General features: G+C 44.8%; 1 protein-coding gene across 3 annotated transcripts in view; it reads left to right on the top strand.

Annotated features, from left to right (window-relative positions):
• The first annotated feature begins 398 nt into the window (after positions 1-398).
• The window catches only part of RNF41 (ring finger protein 41), a 32,974-nt gene continuing 10,430 nt past the window's right edge, over positions 399-22,942 (top strand). Inside the window, exons 1-2 of one of the 3 annotated variants that reach the window (XM_038549656.1) lie at positions 399-596; positions 2,950-3,134. The gene's annotated coding sequence lies outside the window, so the exon portion shown is untranslated. Of the gene's footprint in view, positions 597-624; positions 763-2,949; positions 3,135-19,846; positions 20,234-22,942 lie in introns of those variants that run through there. The other 2 variants (XM_038549657.1, XM_038549659.1) reach the window with 2 other exon arrangements.

The following is a 22,942-nucleotide window of genomic DNA, read 5'->3' as shown; positions in this document are numbered from 1 at the left end:
CTCCGGGACGGAGGCCACCGCTCTGGAAACAGCAGACGGCCGGCCCCGCAGCAGGCCAGCCCCCGCCGCGACCTCGCACCCGGCCAACCCCAGGAGAGCGGGCTAGACGCTGCTCCACCGCCCGGTCCAGCCCCCCTGGGAGTCCGCATCGGGCTCCGCCCCCACACTGGCGCTGGGAAGCACCGAGTCCTCCCTCCCACATGGCTACAGAGTCCGCGTCGGGATCATAAACATTTTCGGCGGAGAGAGAAGGCCCGGCCAGGCTCCCCGCCTCCTCGTTGGTCGCTCGCGGCCTCTAGTCCAGATCCAACTTGGGCGAGGAGGCGAGGCTTGGTGACGAGCTTCCGCCGGGATGCGCAGCAGCGGCGGGCGGGGCCTGGTGACGAACTTCCGCCGGGTTACGTAGCAGCGGTGGGCGGGGCGAGGGGCCCTCCGCGCACGGCGGCGAGTGGCTGGGACCCTCCCTCCTCTTCCCCTTCCCCTTCCCCTCCCAGGATAGGCCGAGGCCGGGACCGGCACCGGCGCTCTCCCGCGGCCGCCGCGGCCTCCGCTCCAGCCGGGCCGGGGTGCGGACGGTCCAGACCGCTTCCAGGGCGGTGCGTACTGCGCCTGCGCCGGCTCCCGCCTACGAGGCTGTGGGACGGGAGGGGGAGATGTCCCGCGGGGGTTGGGACGGGGGCTCGAGATACCGGAGGTCGGGACAAGGGACGGGAGCAGAGATGAGAAATGGAGGAAGGGAGCGGGAATAGGGAGGAGTCGGAGGTGAGGAAGGGGCGCTGGAGGCTGCTTTGGAGTAGGGGAGGCGGGTGCGGGAGGGGGCCTGGCCGACGGGAGGACCGGGAGGAGGGGACCTGGGGCTACAACGTGGTGTTTAAATGGCAGTGACGGCGGGCTGGGAGGGGAGGGGACGTTGGGGGGTAGCCTGGGCAGGGGCGGTGGAACCTGAGCCCCCGCCCTCGCCGCGCGGAGCTTGGCTCCTCTCCCGTGCCTGGTCCTTGGCAGCCTTGTCTTCCTCCATTCCTTCCCCCGCCCCCCCGCCCCCCTCCTTGAAGGAATCTTACATTCCTTACATCCCTTCCTTGGCTTTGCAACCGGGCCCTTTTCGCAGGCTTCACACACCAGAGAGCCTGCCCTAACCCAGCACTCTGCGAAACTGGGGAAGGGGGAGGGGGCTGACGGAGGAGCAGAAAGCCGAGAGAGGTGAGAGTGTTTGCCCAAGGGACTGGGCTGCGATGGTGGTGGTCCTGTACAGGTGGTTTTAGGCAAGAAGTCGATAGTGTCGCTGGCTGATAGTTTTCCCCCAGATGGGAATGGGGTAGACTAGTGGACAGGAATCTGAGGGATGTGATGATGTTACTACTCTGTGTGTCCAGCCAGACTTTGTGTCTGGGGCTGGTTCTTGGTCATTGAAAAGGAACAAGCTGCTTTCAAGCATTTCCTCACTAGCCTCCAGTATTCTAAATTTATTTTGCATTCTATTGTTACAAATGCCTTACCTGAAACACAGCTGTATTCAGTATGTCTTCACACTTATTATGTCTTTGATTTTCCAGGACGACATGTAAGGTAGATAAAGGCAGGTATCTTTCCTACTTGTCAGGTGAAGACATTGAAAACTACAGAAGAGATACTGACTTGTTTAAAGGCCTTGCAGTTGGCAGAGCTGGGACCAGAACCCAGGTCTCCTAACTCCTGGTCCTCCTCTTAGTTGAAAACTCCTGTTTTCTTCTGGCTAAGGGAGCATTCCAGCATGGGCAAGATTTGCTTGCTGAGTCTGGAGCTTGTCACTAGAAGACTGAGCAGAGCCACCAACAGTGGTTCCTGGAAGCATTTTGTGAAGTACAGGTGCATATGCCAGGCTGTTGGGAAATAGGGTGTTGTCAAAATGAGGGCAGCATTACACTCCTCTTGTGTTATGGGTGAGGGAGAAACAACTTCCTCCCTACCCCCCAAAGAGAAAGTGTGTCCGACATTACACCTTTATCTCTCTGGTTTGAAAATACCACACTAAATGTGTTTGGCTGATGAGCATAGTAAACTAATGAGCATGAGTACCAGACTCAGAAGAAGAAATGGTCTCAGTTTTATGCATAAAAATTATCATCATCCTTTTGCTTTGTAACACAGCCCTTAATCTGTTGATGGCCATATGATGGGGAGGAAGGGAGTTTGAACAGTTACTATTCTCCCGTGTAGTAGTATTGAGTAGACCTCACAGCACACTTCATCTGTATTGAGTAGACCTCACAGCACACTTCATCTGAAGCCTGTCCCCCTTTACTTGGTCTCATTCTCTTAGCAATGAGAGTCTAATCTTCCTAATCATACCTCTAGTCTTCCTAGTCGCCCACTCAGGAGTAATTTCCCATTTCATTACCTCTTCCTCTTCTTTTTTAGAGCCTGATCCTGTCAGGAATATTTTCAGACTTGGAAACTAGATTCATACCTGTATGAACATTCTTGAGTATCTTCTTATGAAATAGTATTTTTCAGGCGGAGGGTAGGATTAGAATTCTTTTTACATGATTTCGGTAATTTTTGTGAAAGCCTTTGGGAAACATTAAAGCATTCTACTCTGCGTGTAAGCTTTCGTTGATCTCTGCATTGTACAGCCACAGATCTGGAATCATTGACATTCCTTGTGGTTGTGTGCGCTGAATACGAGAATCTTCCTCTGTCTCAAACAACTCTTTTTTACCTTTTTTCTTGTCCCTTTCTCTGCCTGTCTCAGCTATGTTTGAATCTCCTGGATTGTGTGTGTGAGTCTGAGATTCCTTAGCCAGTGATCTCCATCCTTAGAAGGCAGTCTTGTGTCCCCAGCTCTGAAACGTGTTGCCCTTAATGAAATCGTCTCTTCAACCAGTCGCCAGATCCATGTCTGTCTAGTCTCACTGCCCGGTGGAGGTAGTTCCCCTGACTCACCTTTTTCTTCCTTGTTCCTATTAATAGAGTGCTCCTGATTGTGACATCACATCCATCCCCTTGGCGATGGAGCTTGTCACTAGGAAGGAAGACTCGGTCGGACAATAGCCAACAAGATGGGTTACTGGGAGCGTCTCCTGAGTGACACTGAGTGGAGGCCTCAGGGGGTTGGAGCCTTGTGAACAGGGAACCTACCCCCCAACACTTGGAAGGTAAAGAGCCTTGTTTCAGAATCCCATTCCAAGCTTCAGGTCTCATCTCAGACTATCTGGGTTCCTTCTGCTTTTAAAATCCTGATTCTTAAAATTCTTCTGCATAGAACTTTCTGTGATTAACCCACATCAGTCCCAGTTCTTCTTTGCATATTTATGTCTTACAGTAATTATTAACTTTTACTTGTTGGTAAATTGCTTAGTTTTATGTCTTTTTGTGTGTTTTCGTATCTTGTGCACTCACTCATTAGGCTCAAGCCTACACCTTAGTTTGAGGACAAGGATTGTGTTTTCTGTATCTTTTACACAACTCTGCTGGCAAGGGGGATTGTGCCTAGAGGATGAAAATGAGGTTTGGGGCAACCACACAAGTTGGTGACTAAGTGGGTGGTCCTCGCTGGTCTTTGAGGCCTGGTAGGCTTCATTTGAAGTGTTAAATGAGTTTTTGAAGAATTGTGTGCCCTCTGGATTCTTTTGTAAATTGAACCAATTAAAGTATACTAAAGAATTTTAATTTAATTTTTTTAAAATTATTTATTTATTTATTTATGATAGCCACACAGAGAGAGGGAGAGGCAGAGACACAGGCAGAAGGAGAGGCAGAGACACAGGCAGAGGGAGAAGCAGGCTCCATGCACCGGGAGCCCGATGTGGGATTCGATCACGGGTCTCCAGGATCGCGCCCTGGGCCAAAGGCAGGCGCTAAACCGCTGCGCCACCCAGGGATCCCCTTAATTTAATTTTTAAAGATTTTATTTATTCATGATAGACACAGAGAGAGAGAGAGAAGAGAGAGAGGGGCAAGAGACACAGGCAGAGGGAGAAGCAGGCTCCATGCAGGGAGCCCGACGCGGGACTTGATCCCGGGTCTCCAAGATCATGCCCTGGGCCAAAGGCAGGCGCTAAACTGCTGAACCACCCAGGGATCCCCTAATTTAATTTTTAAAGTTTTACCTATTTATGTTTTTGAGAGACAGCAAGCATGAACGGGTGTGGGACAGAGGGAGAGGAGAAAGAGAATCCCAAGTAGGCTCCACACTCAGCTCAGCTCAGCACAGAGCCAGATGTGGGCTTAATCCCACTATTGCAAGATCATGACCTGAGTGGAAACAAAGAGTCAGACGCTTAACCAACTGAGCCTAGGCACCCCCTAAAGAATTTTAATTTCAAAATCTCCTGTGCTGGGTCACATGGCTGGCTCAGTCAGTAGACCATGTGACTCTTGATCATGGGGTCATGAGTTCAAGCCCCACATTGAGTGTAGAGCTTACTTAATAAATAAATAAATGAGTCCCCTGTGGTAAATCTAGTATGGATCACAGCATTTTAGAATTGAATCTTTGGGGCAGCATAGCCCAGCCCCTCATCTCACAAGTGAGGAACTTGAGTGCCTCAGAAATCTTTTCTCCGGGCAGCCTGGGTGGCTCAGTGGTTTAGCGCTGCCTTCAGCCCAGGGTGTGATCCTGGAGACCCAGAATCAAGTCCCACATTGAGCTCCCTGCGTGGAGCCTGCTTGTGTCTCAGCCTCTCTGCGTCTCTCATGAATAAATAAATAATAATAATAATAATGATAATTTCTCCAACAGGAGTGACTTCAGTCTAAGGACTCTCTCTTTTTTTTTTTTTTTTTCTTTTTTTAAGATTTTACTTATTTATTCATGAGTGACAGAGAGAGGCAGAGACACAGGCAGAGGGAGAAGCAGGCTCCATGCAGGGAGCCCGATGTGGGACTCGATCCCAGGACCCCGGGATCCCTCCCTGAGCCCAAGGCAGACGCTCAACCTACCCCGGCATTCCTAAGGACTCTACTCTTAAATAAAAAGACCACTTCCTTTTACTTAAAGTTAAGAGAGTTGCCTAAAGAGAGGAAGGTCAGTTAGTGGTAAAGCCAGGGCACCTTCTATAACATAATTACCCCCTATTTTAGCTGTTTTTTTCATATGCTGAATCTCAGAATCCTGTAACTTGTAGAGCACCTTGGAGTTTCTGTGGTCTAAGATGCTTCGTTCTTTGTGTGGTAAGGGAGCTAAGGCCCAGAGCAGTTAGGTAACTTGCCTAAGGTCACTGAGAGAGCTAGAACTGGGTCTTAAGTCTCTGGATTGAAACTGACCCAACTCAGTTTCCTTTTCTTCCATACCTATTTTTTCATTGGGAGACATGGAGATTTGTAATGAAATGTGAGACTTTTCTTTTTTTTTTTTTTATTTATTTTTTTTTTAATTTTTTTTTTAATTTTTATTTATTTATGATAGTCACAGAGAGAGAGAGAGAGAGAGAGAGAGAGAGGCAGAGACACAGGCAGAGGGAGAAGCAGGCTCCATGCACCGGGAGCCCGATGTGGGATTCGATCCCGGGTCTCCAGGATTGCGCCCTGGGCCGAAGGCAGGCGCCAAACCGCTGCGCCACCCAGGGATCCCAAATGTGAGACTTTTCACCAGTTAATTTCTTCACTATGTTGAAGTTCCTAGAAGTCACCTGTTTCCTTCTACCAGAGCCGGTTATGGGGCTCTTACCTGTGTGTCTGGTAGTTTATAGTAATTCGGGCTGGAGACTCCTCGCCTCTGCACCTCTGTTGTATTCAGGGCAAGGGGGAGGGAGAATTGGCAGGAGGGGGACCATAGTGCATATACCTGGCTTTTACCCTTACACTTTGCCAAGGGTTGGTCACAGCATGCCCAGTTACCCTAAAATAGGAGCTACAGTTAGAGTGGTTTCTCTGATATTTCTGTGTGTGCACACATGCGCATGTAAGTGTGTAAGAGAGAGACCATGTGCATGGTTTGCACATTTGTCCGAGGGTTCAAGAAACCCTGAATAAAAAAAAAAAAAAAAGAAAAGAAACCCTGAATAAAGGAGGATGGATGCTTAGTTTCCTTTAGGAACAATCTGTTTTGAATTCCTTGCTCTCTTTAAGGGTAGACCAGAAAAAGCAACTGCAATAGCAAGTCAAAAGGGTATAAAAAGGGATCTGAAAAAGCTCTTGCATTTTTATGATAATATTGACTAGAACTATATAGAGAGACCCCATGTAACTAAGGAAATAATGTAATTGAGTTCTGGCCTATAGGAAAAAAAGGCTAGGAATGCAGTCTTCAGGTTGGGTTTGACCTGTTCAAATCTGGGAGGTTGGCAGAGCTTCTATAAGCCTGAAGGGACACCTCAGTGCTACTTTAGGTTCAGCTCCTGCAATTGAACGAAACCTTCCAAGGCTTTTTTTTTTTTCCAAGACTTTTTATTCTATTCTGCAACTCAAGGAGATTATCTAGAACTATGCTTCCAGTGGTTATGGTCACTAGATGTTATTCTTAAGGTTCCTGTGGTTTCAGTTTTATTAAAGCTTCTAGGGGCACCTGGTTGACTCAGTTAAGTATCTGCCTTTAGCTCAGGTCATGATCCTGGGGTCCTGGGATCCAGCCTCACATCGGGCTCCCTGCTCAGCATGGAGTCTGCTTCTCCCTCTGCCCCTCACCCTGTTCATGCTCTCTCTGTCTCCCTCAGTCTCTCTCAAATAAATAAATAAAATCTTAAAAAAAAACAAAAAAGCCTCTACCCCCAGGGCAGTGAGCAGTTGAGCTCTTGTGGGACATCTCCCTTGGAATGATAACCTGCCCCTGTGACAGTCCCATAGCAGCGTTGAGAGTCCCAGGAAGTAGAAGGAATAATCAAGGAACCTGGCCCATCAGGGTGACTATCTGCCTGGGGGCAGAGCAAGACAGGGCAAGGAGGTGGCTTCCAAGGTTGTATATGACATTTTTTTCCCCATAGATTCTATTTCCTAATCAGAATAGAAATCTAAATTTCCCCTTAATTCTTGAGGCCGCACCCATGAAAGAATGCAGTTGTGTAAGAGTGGATAAAACAGGAGACTCTCTAATCTGATAAAGGAGGTTTTGATTTAGAAAGAACAATGCCGGGGTACCTGGGTGGCTAGGTGGTAGTTGAATGTCTGCCTTTGGCTCAGTTTGTGATCCGGAATCCTGGGATCGAGTCCTGCATCAGACTTCCTGTAGGGAGACTGCTTCTTCCTCTGCCTGTGTCTCTGCCTCTGTCTCTGTATCTCTCACAAATAAGTAAAATCTTAAAAAAAGAGAGAAGAAAAAAAAAAAAAAAAGAGAGAAGAATGCCAGGGTGCCTGGCTGGCTCAGTTGGAGGAATGTGTACCTTTTGATCTCTGGGTTATTAGTTTGAGCCCCACATTGGGTGTAGAGATTACAGTAAATAAATAAATAAGTAAGTAAATTATTTTAAAAACCCTAGAAAGAACCAATGCCCAGCATCTGTGTAGTTTTGTGAATGCTGACTTTGTAGTGGGAACCTTACAGCTTCTAACCCTGATTAGTGGCTTCCCACCCCCTCTGGCCATCCCTTTGCCAACAGAGACAACTTTTCTGCTATTTCCGTTGGGATATGGTATCTCCTGCCTCTCTCTGTCTCTCATGAATAAATAAATAATAAAATTCTTTAAAAACAAAAACAAAAAACGAAGTGCAGTGAAGCACAGTATAAACTCTAGGCCTGCTTTCTATATTACCCCATAGCAACAAGGGAGAAAAGGGAAATATTATTTTCATTTTTGCCCTTTTTTCTAAGGATAACTGATTTTTTAAAAAATATTTTGTTTATTTATTCATGAGAAACACAGAGAGAAAGAGACACAGGCAGAGGGAGAAGCAGGCTCCATGCAGGGAGCCCGATATGGGACTCAATCCCTAGACCCTGGGGTCATGCCCTGAGCTGAAGGCAGACGCTCAACTGCTGAGCCACCCAAGCATCCCTTAGACAAGCTTTTTAACCTTTGTGCATCTGTTACTCATTTGTAAAATGTGGATAATGACAGCCCCGACCTCATAGAGTAATGTATAGAGTTGCAAGAATTAGATGAATTAATATACGAGAAATGCTTAGAATAGTTCCTAGCATATAGAAATGCTCTGTAAATGTTGACTTCATTATTGTCTTTTGACTTCATTATTATTTAATTGTAAAACTAAAACATCATTATAGAAAAAGAAGGAATAAGCAATAAAGCAAAACTATGAGTGAAATTAAAAGTACTAAAAATAGGGGTGCCTGACTGGCTCAGTTGTTGGAGCATGTGACTGTTGTTCTCGGGGTTGTGAGTTCGAGCCCCACATTGGGTGTAGAGATTACTTAAAAATAAAATCTTTAAAAAAGTATCAAAAATAATACACTTAGAAACAGCTTTTCTGTATCCTTCTAGAAGCACTTCAATATAAATGTATATACACATAAATACGTTTTTTTTTAACAGACATTGCACTATAGCATACATAACATGTCTAAGTATCATTTTATTTTTTTATTTTTTATTTTTTTAAAGATTTTATTTATTCATGAGAATACACAGAGAGGAGAAAGAAGCAGAGACACAGGCAGAGGGAGAGGCAGGCTCCATGCAGGGAGCCTGATGTAGGACTCGATCCCGGGACTCCAGGATCACGCCCTGGGCTGAAGGCGGCGCTAAACCGCTGAGCCACCGGGGCTGCCAGTATCATTTTATTATATAAATGCTAAATATACTTAAGTAACGTAAATAAATTATTTTTAATGTGAAGTATATCTAAGTCATACTAATGTCTACGTATATTGCATTTTATGGATGAAAGGATTTCTGAGTATTTATGGTGTTTCTGGGTTTTTTGATACTATGAATAACACTTAAACAACCTAGTATGTTATTTTTATACCCTTGTGTAGTTATTTCCTTAGGCTAAGTTCCTGGAAGTAGGATTGCTAGATAGAGTATATGCTTTTTTGGGATTTACTGTTCTTTTTTTTTTTTTTTTTCTTCTTTTTAAAACATTTTTTTAATTTTTAAAAATATTTTATTTATTTATTCATGAGAAACAGAGAGAGAGAGAAAGAGAGGCAGAGACACAGGCAGAGGGAGAAGCAGGCTCCATGCAGGGAGCCCGACATGGGACTCGATCCCGGGACTCCAGGATCAGGCCCTGGGTAGAAGGCGGTGCTAAACCGCTGAGCCACCGGGCTGCTCTTTTTTAAAACATTTTTATTAGTGAAGTATAATTGACATACAATGTTATATTTTCAGATGTATAACATAGTGATTTGATAGTTCTGTACATTCTTTACTCAGTGCTCACCATGATATACCATGCAACATGATTACAGTACTATTGACTATATTCCCTATGCTGTATTTATATCCTCATGACTTATTTACTTTATAATTGGAAGTTTGTACCTTTTAATTCCCTTTACCTATTTTACCCATCTCCCCCAATTTACTGCTTCTCCCGTTGTGATTCAATTTGATCAACTTTTTCTTGCAAGAGTGCCTTTTTTCCAGACCTTGCTATAGAATATGACATGTTATGTGTATTTGTCATATATTATATGTATAGCGTATGACCCATTTAGTGAATGTCGTGGACATGTTTTAACCTTAATACTTTATTTTCGTAACTTAGAATATTTATACTTCTTTTTTTACTTGAATGTTAGATACACACAGGAAAAAAATTTTTTTTGAAGATTTTTATTTATTCATGAGAGACACAGAAAGTGAGAGGCAGAGACATAGGTAGAGGGAGAAGCAGGCTCCATGCAGGGAGCCCAACGTGGGACTCGATCCCGGGTCTCCAGGATCATGCCCTGAGCTGAAGAGAAACACATTTAACTGCTGAGCCACCCAGGCATCCTGAACAAAAATTTTCTTAAGTTTATTTAAGTAATTTCTACACCCAGCATGGGGCTTGAATTCAGGACCCCGAGATCAAGAATCATATGTTCTTCCAACTGAGCCAGCCAGGCACCCCCAGAAAATCTTTTGCAAAGGTTCAAAGGGATAATTAAGGAAACTAAAATATATCCTCCAATTCCTATTCCTTAGTTACTCCCTCCCCAGCAGCAAGCACTGTTAGCAATTTCCCATGTATACTTCTGAGAGTCCCAGGCATACGTAAGCATATAATACATACAGATTGGGTTTTTTCACTCATGGTAGCATACTTTACATATGCTATTGTATACCTTAGTTTTTTTTTTTTCCCTTAACAGTGTATCTTTAGCAGTCTTCTCATACCTGATTTGTTAAAGGCACATTGGTTTTTTTTTTCTTCTGCTTAATGCTATAGCTATGGTAGACCAACCAAATTATAATTTGTTTAATTGAGGTAGAAATTGTAAAGTCAGGGATCCCTGGGTGGCGCAGCGGTTTGGCGCCTGCCTTTGGCCCAGGGCGCGATCCTGGAGACCCGGGATCGGGTCCCACATCGGGCTCCCGGTGCATGGAGCCTGCTTCTCCCTCTGCCTGTGTCTCTGCCTCTCTCTCTCTCTCTCTGTGACTATCATGAATAAATAAAATCTTAAAAAAAAAAAAAAAAAGAAATTGTAAAGTCAGCATTAGAACAGATGAATTATGGATATTTGGGGATATTTTTGCTATCCGATGGAAGCTACTCAGCTCCTCTTCTTGTCTTTTTCTCTTGCCCTTCCCCTTCCTTCATACCCTGTGTGTGGGTCTGGACTACAGGAGTGGCGTAGCTATCATCCAGAACAGACTAACCAGTCTTAGGTCTCATTAACTGAAGTAGAGAGGAAAGGGTAATAGTCAGCTGTGTCCATATTGGTCAGTCCACATGTGGAGCTCTGGGGACCCTGTTTGAGAGGGACATAGGCATTCTGCAGTGCTGTGGGAGAAATGAGTCTGTGCTAGGTATTTCTCACCTGTGTTCTTGTGGCACCCTTGACCTTTTCCAGGAGTGTCTAAGCACAGGGGTTACTGTTGAGTGCTATGGAGAGGATTCCTGCCCTGGATGTTAAACCAGACGGTTGGTTGGTTGGTTGGTTTCTTTTCCTTTTTTTTTTTTTTTTTTTTTTTTTAAGATTTTATTTATTTATTCATGAGAGACACAGAGAGGCGCAGAGACACAGGCAGAGGGAGAAGCAGGCTCCATGCAAGGAGCCTGATGTGGGACTCGATCCTGGGTCTCCAGGATCACACCCCGGGCTGCAGGCGGCGCTAAACCGCTGCGCCACCAGGGCTGCCCGGTTTGTTTCTTTGTTTCTTTCTTTTCTTTCTTTCTTTTTAAGATATGATTTATTTATTCGTGAGAGACAGAGAGAGAGAGGCGCAGAGACACAGGCAGAGGGAGAAGCAGGCTCCCTGCATGGAGTCTGATGCAGGACTCGATCCCAGGATCCCAGGATCATGACCTGAGCCAAAGGTAGACACTCAACCACTGAGCCACCCAGGTGTCCCTACATATGATGTTCTTTTTTTTTTTTTTTTTTTTTTTTTTATTTATTCATGAGAGACACAGAGAGAAAGAGAGAGGCAGAGACACAGGCAGAGGGAGAAGCAGGCTCCATGCAAGGAGCCTGATGTGGAACTCGATCCCAGGTCTCCAGGATCATGCACTGGGCTGAAGGCAGGCGCCAAACCGCTGAGCCACCCAGGGATTCCCCTCATAAGCATCATTTAAAATAGATACACTATTCCATCAAATGAGCTTACATCACCATAATGAGTAAACTATATACTTTTACTGGTCATGTAAATGAATAAGGGATCATCTGATTTTTTTTTTTTTTTTACTGATACAATTCTTTTTTTTTTTTTTTTTTTTTTTTTTTTTTATTTATTTATGATAGTCACAGAGAGAGAGAGAGAGAGAGAGAGGCAGAGACACAGGCAGAGGGAGAAGCAGGCTCCATGCACCGGGAGCCCGACGTGGGATTCGATGCCGGGTCTCCAGGATCGTGGCCTGGGCCAAAGGCAGGCGCTAAACCGCTGCGCCACTCAGGGATCCCTACTGATACAATTCTTGAAAACCTGTCTGGACTATTACTACCATTCTTCCTTCTTGTTTCACAGGTGTCCCTCTTCCTGTTTTTTTTTTTTTTTTTAATTTTTTTTTTAATTTTTATTTATTTATGATAGGCACACAGTGAGAGAGAGAGAGGCAGAGACACAGGCAGAGGGAGAAGCAGGCTCCATGCACCGGGAGCCTGACGTGGGATTCGATCCCGGATCTCCAGGATTGCGCCCTGGGCCAAAGGCAGGCGCTAAACCGCTGCGCCACCCAGGGATCCCCCCTCTTCCTGTTTAAAATAATTCCAGGGCAGCCCTGGTGGCTCAGCGGTTTAGCGCCGCCTTCAGCCCAGGGCCTGATCCTGGAGACCCGGGATCGAGGCCCGCGTCGGGCTCCCTGCATGGAGCCTGCTCCTCCCTCTGTCTGTGTCTCTGTCTCTCTCTCTCTCTGTCTCTTATGAATAAATAAATAAACTCTTTAAAAAAATAAAATAAAATAATTCCAGATCTCCTGCCTACCACTGCCTCAGTGACCAGATTCTCTCCTGTCTTTACCTCTCCCCCTTTGCGAGTGCTTTCCTCTCGGTACATCAACATATCCTGGGGTTTTTCTCATTGGAGGGAAATTACCCCCCTACTTCCTCAATCCCCTGTCCTCCTCCTGTAGTACTTTTTCCCTTCCTTTGAGATCAGGCTTTGGTCAGAGTGCTCTGCAGTCCCTGCCCCTCTGCCTCCCATCTTCCCTTGGAACCGCTGCAGTCTGGCCTCCTAATCCAAGCTATACTATAGCCACTCTTTACCGTGCCCCCCAGCTGCATGCAGCTACTGTCAGTGCTGTATCCGGTCCCACATCCTGGCCGTTTTTTTTGTTTTTTGTTTTTTTCTCAGACTTGACTGTGCAGCTTTTGACACTTCCTTCCCTCCTCTGAGCACTCCACTTCCTTGACTTCGTAAATTTTTTTTATTGTCAGAAACACATAACATAAAATTTGCCGTCTTAACTATTTTTGAGCATACAGTTCAGTAATGTTAAGCATGTTCACATTGTTGTGAAACATCTCCAGAACTTTATCTTACAAAACTGAAACTCTGTACTTATTAAACAAAGATTCTCCTTCCTCCAACTCCCTAGACTTTTATGTGCCTCTTCTCTCCAGGGTCTTCTCTCATCTCTGGTCAATCTTTCTCAGTTTTTTTTTTTTTTTTTTTTTTTTTTTTTAAAGACTACCCATTTATTTGAGAGAGAGCCCATGTGTGTGTGAGTGGGAGTGGCGGGGGTGAGGGTGGTAGAGGGATAAGCAGACTGCTGAGCAGAGAGCCAGAATCCAGCTTGATCCTAGACCCCGAGAACATGACCTGAGCTGAAGTCAGGTTCTTAATTGACTGAGCCACCCAGGCCCCTCTCAGTGTTTTGGGGCGGGGGGCAGGCTCCTTTTTTTCTTTCCTCTTTTTTTTTAATTTTTATTTTTATTTATTTATGATAGTCACAGAGAGAGAGAGAGAGAGGCAGAGACATAGGCAGAGGGAGAAGCAGGCTTCATGCACCGAGAGCCCGATGTGGGATTCGATCCCGGGTCTCCAGGATCGCGCCCTGGGCCAAAGGCAGGCCTAAACTGCTGTGCCACCCAAGGATCCCCTTTTTCTTTCCTCTTGAATGTCCATGTTAAAAGTAATCTCATGCTCTCTTGGTGGTGTATAAATTGAAAAGGCCTTTCCAGAGGATAGTATGGAAGTATGTTATCTAGAAAAATGAATAGCTGGCACATCATTCAACTCGGCAGTTCCTCCTCCAGCTATCTTTCCTAGGAGAGAGATTTGATCTTGTGTTCAAAAAAATTGTGTTACCGGAATGTTAATTACAACATGTTTTGTTTCAGCCGGGAAAATGGCAACCAGGCAAGCTAAGTCCTGAGGGGAATGGCAAAGTACATTGTAATCAAGGTTTAGACTCAGTAGATTGGATTTTTTTTTTTAAAGATTTATTTATGTTGGGGACACCTGGGTAACTGAGTGGTTAAGCGCCTGCCTTTGGCTCAGGGCTTCATCCCGGAGTCCTGGGATCAAGTCCTGCATCCTCCTCCCTACTGGAAACCTGCTTCTCCTCTGCCTGTGTCTCTGCCTCTTTCTGTATATCTCTCATGAATAAATAAATCTTTAACAACAACAACAAAAAAGAGTTATTTTGAGAGAGAGAGCTCATGAGTGGGAGAGGCAGAGGGAGAGAGAGAGAGAATCTCAAGCAGACTCTGCTAAGTGCAGAGCCTGACACGGGGCTCCATCCCAGGACCCTGCTATCACGACCTGAGCCAAAACCAAGAGTCAGACACTTAACCGACTGCACAACCTAGGTGCCTCTGGGAAAAAAAAAAAAAAAAAAAAAATTTTATGGGGGTCAAACTCCCAAACCTAAGATCAAGAATTACATGCTCCACCAACTGAGCCAGCCAGGTGCCCCTGGAAATTATTATCACTGGAATATAAACTACATGGGAGCAGTGACCTTGTCTGTCTTGTTCATACATGAATCTATATAGGGGAATTGAAAGAATGAGTGTACACCAAGGAGTGGATGAGGGAGAAGAAAGGCTAATAATTATATTCTTTGAGTCTTTTAAAATGAGAATGGAGTCATATATTACTTTTGAAAATAGGCAGACTAGGAAATAAAGCAAAGAATCGATGCTGCCCAGGGTTCTGTATTCTTCAGACCCACCCTAACTTTTTTTTTTTTTTAAGATTTTATGTATTTGAGAGAGAATTTGAGTGGAAGAGGGGGGAGGGAGAAGCAGACTCCCCACTGAGCAGGGAGCCTGAAATAGGGGTACATCCCAGGCTTATGACCTAAGCCAAAGACAGACACTTCACTGACTGAGCCACCCAGGCGCCCTGCCTTTATATTTTTTTGATCTGAATTTTTACAATAACCTCCTAAGAAGGTCTCACTTTCTCTTATCTTCTTTACCCCCTGATTTTTCTATACAACTGCCAGAATTATCTGAGTAAAATAGAAAACTGATCATCTCAATTTTTTAATCCTTCAGGATTCAAAGAATCTCCTAAGATTCCTATTCATTGCAAAGGAATAAAATAATACCTCTACAGTAGAGAAACCTCGCCAAAAGCACTTAACCAAAGGATCAGAGTTAGTGTCACCAGGAAAGGTGCAAATCAACATGTGCTCCTGATGTGATACATTAAGAAGACAGTATTACTTCCATGGCATTTTTGCCCAAAATGAAACCTAAATTTAATCATGAGGAAACATCAGACAAACCTACACTGAGAGACCTTCTCATTACACTGGCTTATATTCTTAAAAAAATATCAAGGTCATGAAAGACCCAAAAGCGTTGGTAACTTTTTCAGATTAAAAGAGTTTAAAGGGGCACCTGGGTGGCTCAGTTGGTTGAGCGCCCGACTCTTGATTTTAGCCCAACTCAAGTCGTGATATCAGGGTTTGTGAGATCAAGCTCCGCATGGGATTCTGTGCTCACCTGGGAGTCTGCTTGAAGATTCTCTCCCTCTGCTCCTCTCCTGCTTGTATTCTCTTGCTCTCTCTCAAATAAATCTTTTAAAAAAATAAAGAAGTTTGGCAACTCAATGCAATACATAGTCTTAAATGTTCTTTTGCTAGGGACGCCTGGATGGCTAGGTGGTTCGGCATCTGCCTTTGGCTCAGGGTGTGATCCTGTTGTCCCGGGATCGAGTCTCACACTGGGCTCCCTGCATGGAGCCTGCTTCTCCCTCTGCCTCTACCTCTTCCTCTCTCTCTCTGTCTCTCATGAATAAATAAATAAAATCTTAAAAAAAAATGTTCTTTTGCTAAAGGAGATTATTGGGACAAGTGGCAAAATTGGAAAAGGGTTTTTTTTTTTTTTAATTTTTTTTTTTTTTTTTATTTATGATAGTTACACAGAGAGAGAGAGGCAGAGACACAGGCAGAGAGAGAAGCAGGCTCCATGCACCGGGAGCCCGACGTGGGATTCGATCCCGGGTCTCCAGGATCGCGCCCTGGGCCAAAGGCAGGCGCTAAACCGCTGCACCACCCAGGGATCCCGGAAAAGGGTTTATAAATAATAGTATTATGTCAATATTAATATCGTGGTTTCTATAATTTTACTATCATTATGTAAGAGAATGTTCTTTTTAGGAGATACACAGTCAAGTTATTTAGGGATAAAGGCATCCAGTTGATAATATATTTTCAAGCAGTTCAGAAAATTTTTATCTATTCATGTCTATATAGAGAGATTATAAAAAATGTGGTAAAATGTTAACATTTAGGGAATCTAGATGAAGGGTATATGGGGTCTTTTTACTGTTTATAGAACTTTTCTGAAAGTTTGAAATGTCAAAATAAAAGATTGAAACATATAAATGTATGTCAACAAAGGAAATCCTCAGGTACCCCCATAGCTCTCAGGTTAATTCCAAGTCTAGTGAATTGTCCGGGGCTCTTCAGTGCTTGTCTCCTGCCTGCCTCTCTCTGCGCATCTTCGGCACATCTCTGCACAAACTCTTAGCTGACTTCTTCCTTCATGCTATTTTATCTGCCCTAGAAGGCCCATGCCCTGTTCTGTGATGTTAACTCATTTTTAGTTTTTATTATTTTTTTAAGATTTTATTTAATTAATTTATTTGAGAGAGCGAGAGCAGGAAAGAACATGAACGGTTGGGAGGGCCAGAGAGAGAAGGAGTAGGACAAGCAGACCCCACCCCTGCTTATCGGTGAACTGGTCATTGGGCTTGACCCTAGGACCCTGAGATCGTCACCTGAGCTGAAGCCAGATGCTTAACCAACTGAACCACCCAGGCACGCCTAACTCCTTTTTTTTTTTTTTAAGATTTTACTTATTTATTCATGAGACACACAGGCAGAGGGACAAGCAGGCTCCATGCAGGGAGCCTGACGTGGGACTCAATCCTGGGCCTCCAGGATCACACCTTGGGCGGAAGGCGGCACTAAACCACTGAGCCACTTGAGCTCCTCCATAACTCCTTATTTTTTATACCAGTGGGCCTCAACTAGGGGTGATTTGTCCCCCAGAGAATATATGTCAATGTCTGGAGACATTTTGGATGTCACAACTGGAGGACTACTACCAACTTTGAATGGGTGGAGGCCAGGGATACTGCTAAACATTCTGTGGTGCATAGGTCAGCCCCCTACAAGGGAACTTTCTAGCCCAAATGACTGTAGCCATGCTTGTGAACCCTTGTTCTAAACATACTGTGAGAGTCATTTCTGGAAAGCCTTTCTGACCATCCTTAGTCTGATTTAGAACTCCCTCTTTCTAAAAACAATTTTTAATTTAAATTCAACTTGGTTAACCTACAGCTTTGTGTTGGTTTCAGGAGTAGAATTCAGTGATTCATCACTTACACATAACACCCAGTGCTCACGGCAGGTGCCCTCCTTAAGGCCCATCACGCAGGTAGCCCATCCACTCCTGCCCCCCCGCGCCCCCCCCCCCCCGCAACACTCAATTTGTTCTTTTTTTTTTTTTTTTTTTTAAAGATTTTATTTATTTATTTATGAGAGACACACAGAGAGAGAGAGAGAGAGAGGCAGAGACACAGGCAGAGGGAGAAGCAGGCTCCATGCAGGGAGCCCGACACGGGACCTGATCCCAGGTCTCCAGGACCACACCGCAGGCTGAAGGCGGCACCAAACCGCCGAGCCACGGGGCTGCCCAATTTGTTCTTTTATTGTAAGAGTCACTCATGGTTTGCTTTTCCCTCTTTTTTTTTTTTCCCCTCTGTTTTTAATCTTATTTTACCTTCTCTTCCCCTATGTTCATCTGTTTGGTTTCTTAAATTCTACATGTGAGTGAAATCATGTGATATTTGTCTTTCTCTGACTGACTTATTTTGCTTAGCATAATACACTCTAGTTCTATCCACATTGTTGCAAATGGCAAGACTTCATAGAACTCCCTCACCTGTGTTCCTCTGGTACCTTGTGCTTTTCTTCTCATCGCTTATCTCACAGACACTAGGTCTTATTAGGCTTATTGGTGTTTAGATAGTACTCAGTAAATGTCTACTAAATGAATACTATCTAGATTGTTCTACAGTATGGTTTTTGGCTAAACTTTTGAAAGCCAGGTTTTAAGATTAAAGGAAAGCATTACTTTTTTTTTTTTTTTAATTCTTTTTTTTTTTTTTTAATTTCCTTTTATTGGCATTGTTGTCTTTTTTTTTTTTTTTTTTTTTATGATAGTCCCACAGAGAGAGAGAGAGAGAGAGGCAGAGACATAGGCAGAGGGAGAAGCAGGCTCCATGCACCGGGAGCCCGACGTGGGATTCGATCCCGGGTCTCCAGGATCACGCCCTGGGCCAAAGGCAGGCGCTAAACCGCTGCGCCACCCAGGGATCCCAGAAAGCATTACTCTTAATTTATCCTTCCTTGTCCGACTTTTTTTTTTTTTTTTTAAGATTTATTTATATATTCATCAGAAAACGAGAGAGAGGTAGAGACACAGGCAGAGGGAGAAGCAGGCTCCATGCAGGAAGCCCAGTGTGGGACTCGATCCTGGGTCTCAAGGATCACACCCCGGGCTGCAGGCGGCGCTAAACCGCTGCGCCACCGGGGCTGCCCCCTTGTCCGACTTCTGATATTAATATGCTATTTCTTTGTTGTCAAAGCCAGGATTCTTTTTTTTTTTTTTTTAAGATTCTATTTATTTATTCATGAGAGACACAGAGAGAAAGACAGAGACACAGGCAGAGGGAGAAGCAGGCTCCATGCAGGGAGCCTGATGTGGGACCTGATCCCGGGTCTCCAGGATCATGCCCTGGGCTGAAGGCGGCGCTAAACCGCTGAGCCACTAGAGCTGCCCATGAGCCACCAGAGCTGCCCCAAAGCCAGGATTCTTTTGGTTGTAAGGTAGAAAAACCCAACTCCAAGTAGCATAAGCAAACAAAGGATACTAAGGTGTTTCACAGAAACTAAAGACAGGAAGGCCTTCGGAACAAATCAGGCACTCAAAGCCTCAGGACTCTTTGCAGTTCTTATCTAAGCCTTTCTAGCTGTGTGTGTTCCAGGCTTTTCTTTCCATCTGTAGATTTTTGTCTTCCTCAGTCCACATGACAGCCAGAGAAAGACCAACTTAACTTTCTTGGTGTTCAGCTCAAATAAATTCTCAGGGATAGGATCTGTTGGCCCCACTTGGATAGGTTTATCCTTTGCCCAATCAGTTATAGCTTAGGGTGAGGCCTAAGTACTAGTGAGGCAACTCCTGCTGGAGCCATGTGGGTGAGAGACAAAGGAGTATAAGCCCTAGAGTGTGGCCGTTGGATGAATAGTGCCATGAAGTCCACTGTAGCTCTCAATCATTGAGGTGCACAGAGCAAAGACAGTATGGACTGCCCTTGTTCTCTTACTACCATCCTCATTGTTCGGTGAGATGCAATAAGGAGAATCATAGGGGCCTTAGTTACAGGTTTTACATTTTCCTGGGTTATATCTTCAATATCATAGTTCATGTACTCACCCTAATCCATCACTGTTTATAAATTCAAGGGAATTACATCCTCTGGTCTTGGAACAGATCTGAGGGGAGACACATACATGGTTCCCCCCTCCCACCCCATTTTATAGGAGATAGTCTGGCCAAAATGGTTTACACTGACAATTTCAGACGGATCGTTTACAAGTTCTAAGCCCTAGAAATGGCAGAACAGTATATTAGAGAAATGGTGATGATAGAGGTTAGTATAAGCGAAGCAGTATCACGGGGTATCACTGTTCCTATATAAAATGGGTAAAGAAAGATTTTTTGTATTTATTAGGCTTGCGGGGTTTTTTGGTTTGGTTTGTTGTTTTAAGTAATCCTTGGTTGTTTGTTTTTAAGTAACCTCCACCCCCAACATGGGGCTCGAATTCACAACCCCAAGATCAAGAGTCACAGTCTCTACCAACGGACCCAGCCAGGTGCCCCGGGATTTTTATCAGTTGAAAGAAACAAAAACTCAGCTCAAACCAGCCTACAAATAATAGAGAATTTGTTGGGTCCTGTAGCTGATGTTCAGAAGGTGATTGTGGCTTCAGACCTGGCTGAATCCAGGACTTCAGATGATCTCATCTGAATGGTCTCTCCGCTCTGCTTTCTTCATTATTGGCTTCATCTTATAAGCAAGCTCTCCTCATTAATGGCAGAAATGATCTCCAGCCACTCTGGTTTGTACATCCGACCAGCAATGCAACCCCAGGGGAAAGAGCTACCCATGAGAGCTCCAAAGAAGTCCCAGGCATCACTGTCTCTGCTCTGCAGAGGGTCACATGTCCATAAGGACCCAGGTTAGGATTCCTAAAAGAAAACTGGTGCCATTTGCACAATGGGATGTTAGATAGGTGAAATAGGAGATGTCCTCTGTGCCCTCAGTGCTGGAAGCTCCTAATGAAATCAGCATTTGAACATCAAATGTTTTATTGATTTGTAAGGAACTGTGCTTGGTGCTATATTGGATGAAGAACCTAAGTTTCTTCTGCTCTTAAGGAATTTTTATATTTATTTATTGTTTTTAAGTTAAAAAAATTTTTTTAAGATTTTATTTATTTATTTGAGAGAGAATAAGAGAGAGAGAGAGAGCATGAGCCACGGGAGGGGCAGAAGGAGAGAGAGAAGCAGGCTCCCCACTCAGCGGGGCTTGGTTTGAAGGCAGATGCTCTACTGACTGAGCCACCCAGGTGCCTAATTTTTTAGTTTTGTTTTTTTTTTAAAGATTTTTATTTATTTATTCATAGAGATACACAGAGAGAGGTGGAGACACAGGCAGAGGGAGAAGCAGGCTCCATGCAGGGAGCCCGACGCGGAACTCGATCCCAGGTCTCGGGGATCAGGCCCTGGGCTGAAGGCGGCGCCAAACTGCTGAGCCACCCAGGCCGCCCTAATTTTTTAGTTTTAATTAATTTGTTCATTTTAAGTAATCTCTACACCCAATGTGGGGCTCAAACTCAAGGCCCTATAAGATCAGGAGTCACATGCTCTATGGACTGAGCCTGCCAGCCACCCCTGCTCTTAAGGAATTTTTAAGGGCACCCCGGGTGGCTCAGCAGTTTAGCGCCACCTTCAGCCCAGGGTGTGATCCTGGAGACCCAGGATCGAGTCCCACGGCGGGCTGCCTGCATGGAGCCTGCTTCTCCCTCTGCCTGTGTCTCTGCCTCTCTCTTTGTCTCTCATGAATAAATAAATACAATCTTTAAAAAGCGGATACCTGGATGGCTCAGCAGTTTGGCGCCTGCCTTTGGCCCAGGGCGTGATCCTGGAGTCCCGGGATCGAGTCCCACGTTGGGCTCCCGGCATGGAGTCTGCTTCTCCCTCCTCCTGTGACTCTGCCTCTCTCTCTCTCTCTATGTCTATCATAAATAAATAAAATAAATCTTAAAAAAAAATCTTTTAAAAAAAAGGAATTTTTAATTAAGTAGTAGACATTTTTTTTTTAAGATTTTATTTATTTATTCATGACAGACACAAACACACACACACAGGCAGAGACACAGGCAGAAGGAGAAACAGGCTCCATACAGGAAGCCTGATGCAGGACTCGATCCCAGGACTCAGAGATCACGCCCTGGGCCCAAGGCCGACAGTCAACTGCTGAGCTACCCAGGCATCCCTCAAGTAGTAGAAATTAGACATATGTATAAATAGTGACTACTGTCATGTATTGAGGCCCTACTATGGGCCAGTAGGCACTTTGCTAAATGTGTGTTTTGTTTGTTTTAAGATTTATTTATTTATTTTAGAGAGCACAAGTGCTAGCAGGATGAGAGGCAAAGGGAGTGAGAAAAGGAGAGAAGCAGACTTCCTGCTGAGCATGGAGCCCAGTGCAGGGCTCTATCTCATGACCCTAGCACCATGACCCGAGCCAAAAATCAAGAGTTGTACACTCAACTGACTGAGCCACCCAGGTGCCCCTAAATGTTTTATATATATTATCTCTTTGTGGATAATTCTGTGAAAGTCACTTCTATTCTTATGCATACCATTTTATCTATTAAAAAAAATGGAGTTGGGATGTTTATGTAGCCTGCCCAAGGTCATATAGCTAGTGAATAATAGAACGGGAGATGAATCCAGTCAGTTTTGACTCGGTCCAGTGCTATACTTTAGCTTGCACTGACCTATCAAGGTCTTTTCTGCATCTCATTCTTTCCACCCTTTCAAGTCGGACAGCCTGATTCTAAATTCCTGAGAACTATCTGACTTAGCTCATCTTTTCTAGGACATCACAGCTGATGGTTAGTCTGTGGTGTGGCTGCCTTTGTACTGGTGCCCATCCTTCATCCATCCAGTTGGCCCACCAGTAGGAAATCTGTAGGAGAATTACAGTCACTGTTCAGCGACTTCTTCGGGTTTGACCCCTAGGAAGCCCAAAGAAGAGGCATGGCAGCCTCACTGCTCTCTGAGTCTTTGCTCTCTTGAACATCCTTTCCCTTTTTTAAAATATTTTATTTATTTATTCATGAGATACACACAGAGAGAGAGGCAGAGACATAGGCAGAAGGAGAAGCAGGCTCCCCACAAGGAGCCCGATGTGAGACTCGATCCAGCATCCTGGGATCATGCCCTGGGCCAAAGGCAGATGCTCAACCGCTGAGCCAACCAGGTGTCCCCCCTTTTTAAAGATTTTATTTATTCATTCATGAGAGATGCAGAGAGAGAGGCGAGACACAGGCAGAAGGAGAAGGAGGCTCCCTGCAGGGAGCCTGATGCGGGACTCGATCCCAGGACTCTGGGATCACAACCTAAGCCAAAGGTAGACTCTCAGCAACTGAGCCACCCAGGTGCCGCTGAACCTCCCTTCTATCTCCCCATCACTACCACTTAAGTTCAGACTGTCACCATCTCTCCTGCCTACACATTCTTCCTGTCTCTAATGTCACCCCTGTTGACAGAGTGAAGAGTACTTTTATACATCATTTCTTTGAAGTCTTTCAGTGGTTTCTCATAGCCTTCAGGATAAACTCCTTACATAAGACTTCTCATGCCTGCCCCTTGTTTGC

This window comes from Canis lupus, chromosome 10, assembly GCF_011100685.1.
Source record: "Canis lupus familiaris isolate Mischka breed German Shepherd chromosome 10, alternate assembly UU_Cfam_GSD_1.0, whole genome shotgun sequence".
NCBI classification, from domain to species: Eukaryota; Metazoa; Chordata; class Mammalia; order Carnivora; family Canidae; genus Canis; species Canis lupus.
Note: the sequence above shows the minus strand (reverse complement) of the source record. Positions and strands in the feature narration are given on the sequence as shown.